Genomic DNA, 14,981 nt, shown 5'->3' on the forward strand with positions numbered 1-14,981 from the left:
TGGATCACTGGCGAGAGTGATTATTCCATTGGGTCCGGGCATTTTGAGCTTCATGTACCCGTAATGGGGTATAGCTTGGAAGATTGTGAATGCCTCTCGCCCTAACAAAGCGTGATATCCGCGGCTGAATGGGGCCACTTGGAACGTGACCTCTTTGGACCTATAATTGTCCGGCGAGCCGAACACTACATCTAGTGTGATTTTTCCTGTGCAGCGTACTTCTCGTCTAGGGATTATTCCCCTGAATGTTGTGCTGCTTCACTCAACGCGGCTCCAGTCAATTTCCAATTTTTGAAGGGTTTCCTCGTAGAGAGGTTTAATCCGCTGCCGCCATCCATGAGTACCTTGGTAAGATGAAAGTCGTCCACTATCGGACTAAGGACCAATGCGGCTGGTGCTCTAGCTGTTCGGAATTTAGGTTTGTCGCTGGCATTGAAGGTGATAGCCGTGTCGCTCCATGGATTTGTTGCTGCTACTTGGTAGACTTCGGCAAGACTGCGGATTGTTCGTTTCCGCAAGTTATTTGATGCGAAAGTCTCGAAGACTGTTAATACCGTACTGGTGCTGCTGGGCTGGTTGCCCGGGGCTAAAAAGCCTTCGCCACTTTTGGCCACCTGCCGTAATATCCAACATGCTCGAAGGCTATGTGTTGGAGTGGCTATGTGTTGGAGTGCCGTCCACTATGGAAATTTCTACTCCTGGTTCTAGATGGCAAACCTCTAGAGTAAGCCATGGAAATGAAATTCAAATCGACAGACTTGTTTTTCTCGCATCTTTGATAGCCCTCAAATCTTCGGATATTAATATCATCTTGGGTATGGACTGGATGTCAGCCCATCATGCCAAGATTGATTGTTTCTCTAGGACTGTTCAAATCGCACATCCCTCGGGAAAGATAGTCAATGTCTTGACCCGAGTAGCCAAGCGACAACTATATTCTCTTAACGCTAGCCCGTTGCCAAACCTCGAAGATGTTCCGGTAGTCCGTGACTTTCCGAATGTCTTCCCAGAGGAATTGCCAGGTATTCCACCTGACAGAGATGTCGAGTTCGTGATAGATCTCATTCCAGGAACTGTCCCAATTTCTAGAAGACCCTATAAGATGGCACCTTTTGAACTAGCCGAACTTAAGAAACAACTTGATGAGTCCTTGAAAAAGGGTTTCATCCGACCTAGTTCGTCTCCATGGGCTTGCCCCGTCCTCTTTGTCAAGAAGAAGGATGGTACGGACCGGATGGTTGTAGATTATCGACCCGTCAACTTGCTCACAATCAAGAACAAGTATCCGCTCCCCAGGATCAACGACCTGTATGATCAGCTCGCTGGATCCTCCGTCTTCTCTAAAATGGATTTGAGGTTGGGCTACCATCAAATCAAAATCTGGAACGGGGTCATTCCTAAAACGGCTTTTGTTACTCATTATGGCCAATACGAGTACACCGTCATGTCCTTCGGTTTAACCAACGCTCCAGCCACTTTCTCTCGCTTAATGAACTCAATCTTCATGGAGTATTTGGATAAATTCGTCGTGGTTTACCTCGATGATATACTCATCTACTCCAAGAACGAGGAAGAACATGCCGAACATCTAAGGCTAGTGTTGATGAAACTTCAAGAGCATCGTCTTTATGCCAAGTTCTCCAAATGCGAATTTTGGTTGCCAGAAGTGACCTATCTAGGGCATGTAATTTCTGGTGAAGGTATTGCTATTAATCCCGAGCGAGTTCAAGCCGTCCTTAATTGGACTCCACCTGAATCGGTCAAGCAAGTTCGGAGTTTTCTTGGCTTAGCGAGCTATTGTCGCCGCTTTGTCGAGAACTTCTCCAAAGTTGCCAAACCTCTAACTGAACTCCTCAAGAAAGATAACAAGTTCGAGTGGACTCCACAATGTAAGCACAGTTTTCAGGAACTGAAAAGACGCCTGACATCTGCTCCCGTATTGGTACCACCAGATTTCTCTAAGGACTTTGTTATTTATTGCGACGCCTCGCGACAAGGACTAGGTTGCATTCTCATGCAAGATCGTCGCGTAATTGCTTACGCTTCACGGCAATTGCACCCACATGAGGAGAATTATCCTACTCATGATCTAGAGCTTGCAGCTGTAGTCTATGCACTTAAAACCTGGCGACATTACCTCCTCGGTAATCGTTGCGAAATCTTCACCGATCACCAAAGTCTGAAGTACATCTTCACCCAACCGGATTTGAATCTCAGGCAAAGACGTTGGGTTGAGTTGATCACAGATTTCGACTTAGGGATAACTTACACCCCAGGAAAGGCCAACGTCATGGCTGATGCACTAAGTCGTAAATCTTATTGTAACAATCTGATGTTACGACAAGGTCAACCGCTTCTCCATGAGGAATTTCGGAAGCTTAACCTTCACATTGTTCCCCAAGGCTTTCTTTCCACCTTGGTGGCGAGACCTACTCTTATGGATCAAATTATCGCTGCCCAAAAGCGAGATAAAGGAATATCTAGGATCAATGAGAACATTGCTAGCGGAGGTGCTAGGTGTTTCTCCACAAATGATCATGGTGTTGTGTACTTTGAGAACCGTTTAGTGGTTCCCAAGAACCAGCATCTACGGCAGTTGATCCTTAAGGAGGCTCATGAATCTCCTCTCACCATTCATCCCGGTAGTACTAAGATGTATCAAGACCTATGCCAGAGGTTCTGGTGGACTAGGATGAAGAGAGACATTGCTCAGTTTGTTGCTAGTTGCGACGTATGTCGCCGTGTAAAAGCAGAGCATCAACGGCCTGCTGGCACCCTTTAGCCCTTAGCTATTCCTGAATGGAAATGGGACAAAATTGGTATGGATTTCATTACCGGTTTTCCCAGGACCAAGAGAGGGAATAATGCTATCTTCGTCGTTGTCAACTGTCTTTCCAAAGTAGCCCATTTCCTACCTATTCGCGAGAGTATAACCGCTAGTCAATTAGCAGACTTGTACATCTCCGGAATAGTGTCTCTCCATGGTGTTCCACTGGAAATTAACTCGGATCGAGGAAGTCTCTTTACCTCTCGATTTTGGGAAAGTTTCCAAAATGCTATGAGAACCTGCCTTTCCTTTAGCACTGCTTTTCACCCTCAATCAAGTGGTCAAGTGGAACGTGTCAACCAGATTCTAGAAGACATGCTTCGAGCTTCTGTTATCTCATTTGGAATGGATTGGGAGAAATGCCTTCCATTTGCTGAATTTGCTTATAACAACAGCTATCAATCTAGCTTGGGTAAAGCCCCTTTTGAAGTTCTCTATGGACGAAGGTGTCGAACGCCTCTTAACTGGTCAGAAACCGGGGAAAGACAATTCTTTGGCCCGGACATGATCCAGGAAGCAGAAGAGTAAGTTCGCATTGTTCGTGAAAAGTTGAAAACAGCCCAATCTCGTCAAAAGAGTCAATATGACCGAAAACATAAGGCTATGACTTTTGAGGTTGACGAGAAGGCTTACCTTCGGGTTACTCCTCTGAAGGGAACCCATCGTTTCGGTATCAAAGGCAAATTGGCTCCTCGTTACATTGGACCCTTTCGCATTCTCGCTAAACGAGGAGAAGTTTCCTACCAATTGGAACTACCTCCGCATCTCTCCAGAGTCCACGACGTCTTCCACGTTTCTCAACTCAGGCGGTGCTTCTCGGATCCTATCCGTGGAGTGGACCAGGAAACGCTTGATCTTCTAGATAATCTCACGTATCGAGAGTACCCCGTTCGTATCCTCGATCAAACCGAGCATACCACTCGATGTCATAATATCAAGTTTTTCAAGGTTCAATGGTCGCACCATTCTGAGAAGGAAGCAACTTGGGAAAGGGAGGATCGTCTTTGACTTTAGTACCCCGCCTTCTTTCCGGAGGAACCTAAATCTCGGGACGAGATTCTTTTGAGTGGGGGTGAGTTGTCACACCCTAGCTAGTTCATGCATTAGAGTGTTGCATCATGTCTATTTTTCTCAACAGAAACCTGAAATGGGGATGACAGAACCCCCAGCCCCCTATGAATCCAACTAGGGTTTACTAAAAATATTTTCAATGAACCTGAAATGCCCTTCCAAAATGTCCATCATTTTTGTCTTGGTTCAGAACCTCTACCAAAAGTGATGCACAATTTTCTAGGTCATCCTAAGGTCTTTGAATTAAATCATAAGTATTTGAATTTGGGCATTTAAAATTTATGAAATATTTCAAATGCTCAAATATTCCCAAACTAAAATGTTCCATGCTGGAATTATTCCAACTAAGGACCAGGTGCAGTTTGGTGATTTTTGGAATTTCTTAGGTATTTTTAAAAATGCAACAAACTTGCAGAATTTAATAAAAAATAGGAAAATAGGGAGAGTCTTACCTGGCGCCACCTAGCAGGCCCACCTGCCGGCCCAGCCCAGCCACCGCTCTAGCGAGCTGCTTGGCTTGGCCACGCAGGCAGGCAGCTGCTCGACGGCGACGCCAGCACGCGCCACGCAGCTGCCCGCTGCCCTGCTTCACCCCCTCGCCTCGCTGCTGGCCTGGATGATCTCCACGTCGTGCCTCGAACCCCCAGGACACATCCATTCTCCCCTAGCTCCTCTCCCTCGCTCTCCCGAACCATCGCCGATGCCACCGCCGCCGCACCCTCGCCATAGTCGCGCTCTCCGCCAACCCCGCGTTGCGCCACCATGTCCAGGAGCTTCGCCGCCCTCTGCTCCTTCGAACAAGCCGAGCCCCGAGCGCTCGCTTGCCCTGAATCCACTGCCCCGACCTCGTTCGACCTCGCCACCGCCGGAGATCCCCTTCGCCGTTGCCGCCGCACCAGCTCGTCCCCGACCGCGTCGTCTGCTCCCTCGAGATCGCCGTGAGCTTGGCTACCTCCTCCCCCTTCCCTTTCTCGCTCTCGTGCACCACCGCGAGCACACGTAGCTCACCCGCACACGCCGCCGCGGAGCTCGTCGCCGACGTGTCTCCGGCTAACCACCGGCCACCCCACCATGTCTAACGCACTCACCGCGTCCCCAGGGGCCCAACGCACCTCACCACGTGCCTCGCCGTGCCCCGTAGCCTCGGATTCGTCTTCACCCGACTCCGGCGACCGCCAAAGTCGTCGCCGGCGACGTCTCCAGCCACCCCGAGCTCAACCACCGCCACCAAGAGCTGCGGCTCGGTCCCAGCTACCTGTAGATGCTCTCCGCCGCCCATTTGGTCGCCGGAGTGCACAAAACAACTCTCGCCGCCGCGCTCGGCCTCGCCGGTGGCTAGACGCCGGCGTGTTTGACCTTGACTTTGACTAGGGTGGGTCCATGTTGACTCCCCTGAGTCTATGACAAGTGGGCCCCCCTGTTAATTAACCCAGTTTAGATGTAACTAAATTTAGTTAGTTAATTAACTACTGACATGCGGGACCCACTGGTCAGTTTGACCTGGACCGGCCTGTTGACCTGCTGAGGTCAGCATGACATCATGCTGACGCAGTAATCCTTTTCTGGAATTAAAATAAATCCAGAATGATTTATAAATTCCAGAAAATACCCCAAACTTCAAAAATTCATAGTAAATCAACCGTAGCTCCAAATGCAAAGTTTTATATATGAAAAATGATCAGAAAAATCCAATCTATCCATCTGTATAGGTTTCATGCATGTTTAAGCAAGCTAACCTGATGTTTAGAGCAGAACTAGATTAAGCACTTATAAAGGGCCATGTATGAGTTTGAAACTTGAATCTTTGATTCAAAATGGTTCAAACCCATCTAGTTTTAGTTGCATTAGCCCAACACACTCATATTGCCATGTTTCATGCATGCATCATATTGTTGCATATCGTTTGGTAATGTTGTGTATCGGTTCTCTTTGCGGCAGGTTCTGCCTCCAAGGAGTACCACGATTACCCTAACAAAGAACAATATCAGTGCATCGACCCATCAGGCAAGCAACCAACCATTTGATCATATCGATACAATCCCATGTTCTCACTCCTGCTCTCTCTTACTGCATTAAGACAACGCGTTTCAAACTGTTGTATGCTACGGTAGTTGAACCAATTTCCTCTACATGACCTGTCATTGCCACAGTAACTAGATGAAACCCACTAGCATGTGTAGGAGTTGATTGAGCCATATGTATGTGTTGTTCCTACCTTGCTGTGCCTGCTATGCTTAGAGTCGTGTCAGGTCTGGTTCATCTGGGTGATGGGCTAGAGTGAAATGATCATGCCGGTAATGAGAGTGATGTGGTGAACATGATTTGGTAAAGGTATCGATGAAAGGCCATGTAGGAGTACATGGTGGGTTGTTTCATTGAAGCCGACCTTAAGAACTGAGATCTGTATGTGTGATTTAAGATACAGCTACTACCATGCATTGGGCCCTGAAATATGACCCCGCTCGACTTCTTATTCACTCTAGTTCTCTGTCCATGAGTTGCAAGTAGTTTCTGGTGTTTGTAGTTACTGGAGGCCGTGGACAGCGCTGACCCGCGGGGTGGGCTGTGATGCGGTAGGTACGTGGCCGGGAATACCGGGCACCCGTTAGGTGTCACGGAACCCTGTATACATCGTTCAGGGCCGTATGGGAAACCTCGGCCGGACTCCCTGCGGATGGAACCTGGATAGGCGATAAACCTGGACTAGAGACTTAGGTGTTTAGGTAGGTCATGGTCTACACCCACGTCGGCTTTCGCTTGAAGTCTGCCGAGCACATGTCGTGTGTAGACGCTAAGTGGTGGAAACATGTATGAAGAAGTACACCCCTGCAGGGTTAACATTATCTATTCGAATAGTCGTGTCCGCGGTAAAGGACTACTTGGTTGCCTATATAGTTCATAGACAAGTAAATGGATACTACTAAAAATCTCAAGATAAGCGTGAGTGTCGAGGATGGCTCTTCCGTAGGATGACGGAGGTGGATCCTCGGTGGTGTATTGAAGTGGTGAGTAGTGGACTCCTGTGCACAAAACCATTTCAAGTTGGTGTATCGTAGGATAGCTTAGCCAAGAGTCAAAGCTGGCTTGCTGCAATAACCCCACCAACCCTTCTTGATAATGTGCATGTATGTAGGATCTGATGTAAGTCTTGCTGAGTACCTTTGTACTCATGTTGCTTTAATTTACATTTTTCAGAAGACGCTGCAACCCCTTCTGATGGGTTCTTCGTAGACGTTGACATTGATGAGTAGATTGAGGCCCAGGTGGTGACCCTGAGCTTGTGAAGGACCACGTAGTATAGCCAGGCTTTCCCAAGCCTCTTTTATTTTACTAGTTGTCCGTACTCGGACAAGTTACTTCCGCTGTTGGCTTGTATGTCTATATGACTTGAATGCTGGGTCGTGTGACCCATACTTGTGTGTATGATATGTATGGCTCTCTGAGCCTTAAATAAAGTACTGGTGTCGTAGAGTCATGTTGTGATGCCTTGTTGTACTTGCACATATAGAGCATATTGTGTGTATGATTGAAATGCTTGGTATGTGTGGGATCTGACTATCTAGTTGTTTATTCTTAGTAGCCTCTCTTACCAGGAAATGTCTCCTAGTGTCTCCGCTGAGCTTTGGTAGCTTGCTACTGCTCCGGAACACTTAGGCTGGCCGGCATGTGTCCTTCTTCGTTCCTGTGTCTGTCCCTTCGAGGAAATGTCACGCGATGGATACCGGAGTCCTGTTAGCCCGCTACAGCCCGGTTTACCGGAGTCCTGCTAGCCCAGTGCTACAGCCCGGATTCACTTGCTGATGACCGACACGTTCGATGCTGGGTCATGGATGCATGTCCCTGTAAGTCTGTGCCACTTTGGGTTTACGACTAGCCATGTCATCCCGGGCTCTTTACCATATGGATGCTAGCGACACTATCATATACGTGTGCCAAAAGGCGCAAACGGTCCCGGGCAAAGGTAAGAAGACACCCGTGGGAATACCGTGCGTGAGGCCGCAAAGTGATATGAGGTGTTACATGCTAGATCGATGTGGCATCGAGTCGGGGTCCTGACAGTGTTGTGCATGCTGTGGTGCAAAGAATCACAAGCGAGAGTGGTCGCCATATAACCTTGGATGGGGATGAATTGTGCGCTCGGGGGAGGGGGTGTGTGTGTTGTGCTCTATGTGTGTGTGTGTGTGTGTGTCAAATATTGAGAGAAAAAACCTAAGGAGAGAAATGGATATTCACGAAGAGATTGTGCGGGCCTTGAGGTGGGAAGGGGCCAGGTGAGGGTGTCAAAATGTGCGCGTTGATGATCACGCGAGGGACGGACGAATCGAGAGAGATGGTTGTTGTGTTACAGATGCTCCTCTCTCTCACACACACACACACAAGTAAACTAGAAGACCGTTCTCTCATGTATACACAACGTATCGGCATCTGTCTATGTCTCACTCATGCATGATCATTTGCACATTCACACCTCTCTATGTTTGTATCACACGCACACCGTCTCCACATTGCCCTTCCGCCACAACACACATATGGACACATACACACGTTCTCTCTCAGTCACACACACAAAATCAGTATTAAAAAAGACTAGGGCGCACCTAAAACGTCCAAATCCAAATAAACACGAACTGGAGCTAAATTCAAATATAAGGAAATATTGTAGCGTCAAGAACTTTTCCAGGAAAAAAAATTGAGCAATATTCGGGGATTGTTTTCACATACACAAAAAGGTTCGGTGGATGTCCTTCGAGCACGACACGGTGACACATCGTTCGATCGACCACGCGGCCGCGGTTCACGCGCTTGCATAGGATTCCGTATCGTGGATGTGGTACTAACTAATAAAAGCGCCGCCTAAGTCTAATTTTAACATGTACTAGTGCGGTTTTATTTTAAGTTTGATCAACCCTATATAAAACTAAAGTTAGCTCCCATACGCGCACTCATCAATATGCGGCCGCCGCCGTTGCGCATGCCGGCGCCCGCCTGCTCCGGCCAACAATTTCTCGCCCATCACCACCGTGTCGCCGCCATCCCTGTGCCATCAAACCGAAGGCTTGCCCGCTCCCGACATCTGCAGTCCCTCCTCGCGATGCCGCCGTGCTGCCAAGCATGCGAGCAGCTTGTGGAGCCGCGTCTATGCATGTAGCGTACGAAGAGGAGGACGAGCGCATGCTCCAGCACGCTAGCGAGGAGGAACTAGCGTGTCATTGTCGTCTCTGCCTGCGCGTAGGAGGCCTGCATGGTGGCTATTGCGGCGGAAGTCGGTCGTGCGCGCGTCGAGCCCGCAAACCGGGTGCGGACACAGAATCTACCTTCCAGACCTTGAATGCCACGTGGATCCTGCAATCTGAAGGAGAAATTTCAGTCAGTCGACTCTTCTGAGCCGTTTGATGCAACATGGATGGCTAGAAGGGCTTATTCCACCTCTTCTGTCGTCTTCTTTCTTCGCTCCATCGAACTTCTTTCACAAATCAACTGACCCAAATTATACTACTAGTGCAAACGTATTAAGTACAGTAGGAACACGAAGATACGAGCAGTAGTACCAACTGCAAGAAGAACAGTAGTAAGACATAGTACTAGTAGTACTGTATGTACTAAAGAGTTCAAATAATGAGAAAGAACATAAACATAGTTCTGTTGGGGCCTCAGCACAACACACCCTTGAAAATAAACTAAGCAACTAGTCCGCTTCACACTGCAGTAGAACCAACATGAGCGACGGCACTGCCACCTACTCAGAGTCCGAGTCCACGTCCTCGACTTCGTCCTCGTCCCTCTTTCTCTTCCTCTTCGACCAAGTTGGCTAACCAATCCGGATGTTTGATTTTCCTAATGAACCCAGCCTCTAGCATTTTGGGTAGCTCTTCTCCCATGGCTTGACGCTTGGGTTTGGAAAACCGCCGCAGTGTCTGCTTAACATGTTTAAACCCCTTAATTATGTTTAGGTTGTGTTCGGCCAGCCTTCATGGGATGTCGGGCATGTCCGAAGGGTGCCAGGCAAAAATATCCCAATATTCGTGTAAGAATGTGTGTAAAGCGGCATCCACTACCGGATCCAGCTGCGCTCCGACGGATGTTGTTTTGCTGGGGTCCGTCGGGTGCACTTGAAATTTGACTATTTCATCTACTGGCTTGAAAGAGGTGGATTTAGGTCTCTTATCGAGGATCACATCGTCCTTGTCCATCATGGACCGTAGGGTGGTTACATTGTCTGCCGCTAGGGCTTCGGATAGTGCCTCGAGGGCCAAGGATGTAGTTTTGTTTTCGGCTCAGAGAGCTTTGTCCGGGTCACTCAAAATTGTGATTATTCCATTGGGCCCTGGCTTTTTAAGCTTCATATACCTGTAATGGGGTATAGCTTCGAAACATGAGAAAGCATCCCATCCAAGGATAGCGTGATATCCGTTGTTGAAGGGGACCACATGGAAGGGCAACTCTTCGGACCTGTAATTTTCGGGCGTGCCGAATACCACAACCAATTTAATTCTCCGAGAGCATAGTGCTTCTCGACTAGGGATAATTCCTTGAAAGGTGGTGTTGCTTTTCTAGATGCGTGTTCTGTCAATCTGCATTTTGTCGAGCGTGTCCTCGTAGATGAGGTTAAGCCCACTGCTGCCATCCATGAGCACTTTGGTAAGTCGAAAGTCGTCCACAATGGGGTTTAGTACTAGGGTGGCAGGTGCTCGGACTGATCGGGCCTTTGGTTCACCTTCGGCAGTGAAGATTATTGCCGCGTCGTTCCATGGGCTCAGCGTGGTTATTTGGTGGACTTCGTCAAGGTCACGGAGTGCCCTTTTACGCTGATTATTTGAATGAAAGGTCTCGAAGACCATGAGGACGTTAAAATCGTCCCTCTTTGGGGAGTATTTCTCTAGAGTGATGGTGGCGAGGATGGCCTCCCCACTCTTTGCTACCTGCCTGAGTACCCAGCATGCGCAAAGACTATTGGTTGAGTTTGTACTTGGAGTCACATGTATTGGAAAGGGCTTGTCAAGGAGTTCGTCAAGAACAGACCTATATCCCATAAAGGGTTTGTTTTTTCTGCCAACCGACTGATAATTGGATGCCTTGCTAGGGTGTATCCGTTTAGCCCGGGCCACACACTACTTAAAGGCAGCAGGCTCCAGTTGAGTTTTCTAGGCCTTCCATGTGCTTTCCATTGCGCAGTATTTTTGTACCACCTGTGATAGTTCCGTGAAGCTCTATATGTGTCGACGGTCGAGGGCATTCCGGATTCCCTTGTCGGTACAATTGTTATGGAAGACCAAGACTACATCGTCATCGCAGCAATCTTTGATCTTGTTTTTAACAAGTAAGAATCTAGCCCAAAATTGATGGACCATTTCCTGAGGTTGCTGTCATACATACATCAGGTCATATATGTCTAGAGGTCCTGAATTTCTTGGAGAGTATTGATTGTGATGGGTGGGTGGGCTAAAATTTGAATCCCGACCCACATCTGCGTCCGGAGCTCTCACACCCAATATGCGATCCTATCCGAGAGGAACTTGAAGGTCCCACCAAGGATAGAAGTGCATATTGAAGACGCTTTGCAAGGTGGATATCATTACATCGTAACATTATATAATAGATTGAGGTACATGCAAAAGGCATACAATGCCACATGAATACAACAACATCATACATAAGAGCAACATCCGACTACGGATGAAACACAAACAGAAACTCAAACGACATCCACCCTGCTAGCCCAGGCTGCCGACCAGGAACCTATTCCCTGAACGAAGCAGAAGAAGAAGAAGAAGAAGAAGAAGAAGAACTCCAAAACAAGAAAGCATCGCTCTCACATCATGATCATCACATAACCTGTACCTGCAACTGTTGTTGTAGTAATCTGTGAGCCATGAGGACTCAGCAATCCCATTACCATGGGTATCAAGACTAGAAAAGCTTAATGGGTATGGAATGGATAGGTGGTGAGGTTGCAGCAAGCGACTAAGTAATGTATGGTGGCTAACTTATGAGTACAAGAATAAGATGAGAAGCTACGCAAACGATCGCAAACTAGTAATGATCACTAAGTGATCCTGAACTACTTACGTTCAAACATAACCCCACTGTGTTCTCTTCTCGAACTCAACTGAAAAGAGACCGACACGGTTACCCACTCGGTTGGTGTATTTTAATTCGAGTCTGGTGTCAAGTTCTCTACAACAGGACATTAAAAATACCCATCTTCCACATAACCACGAGCACAGCTCTCGAAAGTTTAAACCCTGCAGGGGTGTCCCAACTTAGCCCATGACAAGCTCACAATTCGCGGAGACAATCCTCCATTGCGGGACATCCGATCAGACTCGGGATCCCGGTGCACAAGACATTTCGACAATGGTAAAACTAATCCAGCAAGACCTCCCGGCTTGCCGACACCCTGATAGTAGCCATGCATATCTCGTTTCAGGCCACGCCCGGATTGGCTAAGTTTCCTGCTGGCACACCCGTTGGTGGCCCTGGCTATTCCCAGTTTGGGACCAACACCATCAGCACTGGCCCCCTTGTTTATCTGGAATACTCCTCGGGTTCATGATGCCCTATGCCAACTAATTAATTAATTCAGTATTATTATGTAGGAAAATTTTAAAAGCAAAGTTGGGCCTTGCTGGAAGAGTTTTATTCAAAGTGAACTGTCAAGAGGGGCCCATAAACCCTCCTTGTGTTAGGGACGCAAAATCAAGGAACATAACACCGGTATGACCGAAACTAGGGCGGAAAGAGTAGAACAAAACACCAGGCATAAGGTCGAGCCTTCCACCCTTTACCAAGTATATATGTGCAATAATTAAATAAGAGATATTGTGATATCCCAAGATATCCATGATATCCAACATGGAACAACCTGCAACTAGCAATGCTGTAAGAGGGGCTGAGCAAAGCGGTAACATAGCCAAACAATGGTTTGTTGGGATGGACAAAAGGTTAGAGGCTCTTTCATGGCATAATGGGAGGCTTGATAAATAAGTGGTAGGTAGCGCGACATAGTGATAGCATCGAGAAAAACTAGCGAAGCAAAGATAGTAGTGAGATCCAGGGTAAGGGTCATCTTGCCTGAAATCCCGCTAGGAAGAAGATCAAGTCCATGAAGAAGACGAACGGGCATAGACAAACCAAGCATAGTCGAACGAATCCTCACGATCGCAACGAAACAGGAACTATCGAGAAGTAGCACAATCGGAAAGAAGCAAACATCATGGTAAACACACAACACATAAACATGGCATAATGCTCAACCAAGGATGATGCATGATAGGGATATATGATGCTACTCATGGTAAGAGATGATGCATATAAGAACACACATCAAAGCAAGTTTAAATGAGGTCGGAAACAACATATAACAATTCCGGTAAGTCCTCATATGCTATTTTCGAAATTGGTCCAGATCTGAAAAATACAATAAGTTGAAGTTGTTAAACAGCAAGTTAAAATACACCATGATGATCTACACTAATTTCTAGTCAAGTTTCATATTAAGTTCATTTAGTTCGGAGCTACGGCCTAGAAGATATGAGCAAAACAAGTTAAACATGGCATTGATGCAAAATGTATTCAAACATCAAGCAAACACACTCCAAACATGGATGCAACAAGATAATATAAAACTATATGCAATTCTAAGAAAGTTTCATATAGAGCATGCTCAAAATGGAGCAACGGTGCAACACATACACTCCCAACAAGTTATAATAATCTGCCCAAAACAGCAAGTAGGCACTTTGCAATCATCAGAACAACAAGCTACAAGAAATATATGAACACAAACTTGATATGCACTGAAAGTACACATACCATGCTTCAATTATCATGAAGGTTCAGGTTCATAGACATCAATATTAATCCAAGATGATCAATGCAAAAAGCAACTTAATAACACAGATTATGACAGTGAAAACAGGGCATATGCATGAGCAGTGTTAATATGATGACGTGTTGGAGGCAAGAAACAAAGATGCTACAGCAATGATACATAGAGACCAAGGGCATGGCATAAAAGTAAGCATATGAATGATTAAATGACATCAAGGCATCATATGCATATGGCTCACGGACTAGTGGGAACCAACAAGACAAATTTGAATGTTGAAACAATTTCAGCAAGTGTAAATCAGCAACATTATCATAGCATGTTTGCAAGCATGTAACAGAGATCATATGAAGTCCAAAATTAAAAACTTGGATTTTGTAATAATTAATAATAACATACTTAAATTCATGTAACTGGAGCATCTCCAAAAGAGGCATAGATTAATTAATATCAAGCTCACAACATGGCAACATGAAGTTAACAGAAAACTAGAACATCATTTAGGCAAGTTCATAGAAACAAAAGCATATGCTACTGGACTTATATATGTCATCAAAAGTCATGGCATGATAGAGAATAACATGGGCATAAAAACATGTCAACTAGGTATCTCCACATTATGTATGGATTAGATGTTAGCATCAAGCAAACATAACAACATGATATGACAGATTCAGACTTGACAGAACATTAACAGCAAGTAGCCCACTTCACAACCTTTATGCACTCACCACAAGGCATATCAAAATACATGTATTGCGCCACCATAAATATGGCATGATTGTGCTACTAAAACATGTTGATATGATGCTCAAAGTAAAATCACACAAAACAATATAAAAATGAAAAAATGACAAGTTACAGCAGTTTTCAGCATTTAACATCAGCAAGCACTTCTGCGATAGGGATTAACATGTCAAGATGCACCCTAACATGAATGAAAAGCACAACAACATGTAGAGAACTCTGAGATGAATAGTTGCATATCAATATCATCACCATAGGATCAACAGGGACAAAGTTACAACACTCACAAGATGTATACATGATGTTAACAAACAGCAGATTTCAACAGTTTATATCACTTAGCAGTTTTGCAACGAAGATTAAGGCATCAAGATGAGAAGTAAAATGAATGCAAATTAGACTAGCATATAGAGCATCAAGAGATGAACATTTTGACATATCATACATCATCAGAGAGTAAACATGCACAAAGTTACAAGGCACACAAGATGCACACATAATGTTGTT

Source organism: Triticum dicoccoides, chromosome 3B, assembly GCF_002162155.2.
Source record: "Triticum dicoccoides isolate Atlit2015 ecotype Zavitan chromosome 3B, WEW_v2.0, whole genome shotgun sequence".
Taxonomy (NCBI): Eukaryota; Viridiplantae; Streptophyta; class Magnoliopsida; order Poales; family Poaceae; genus Triticum; species Triticum dicoccoides.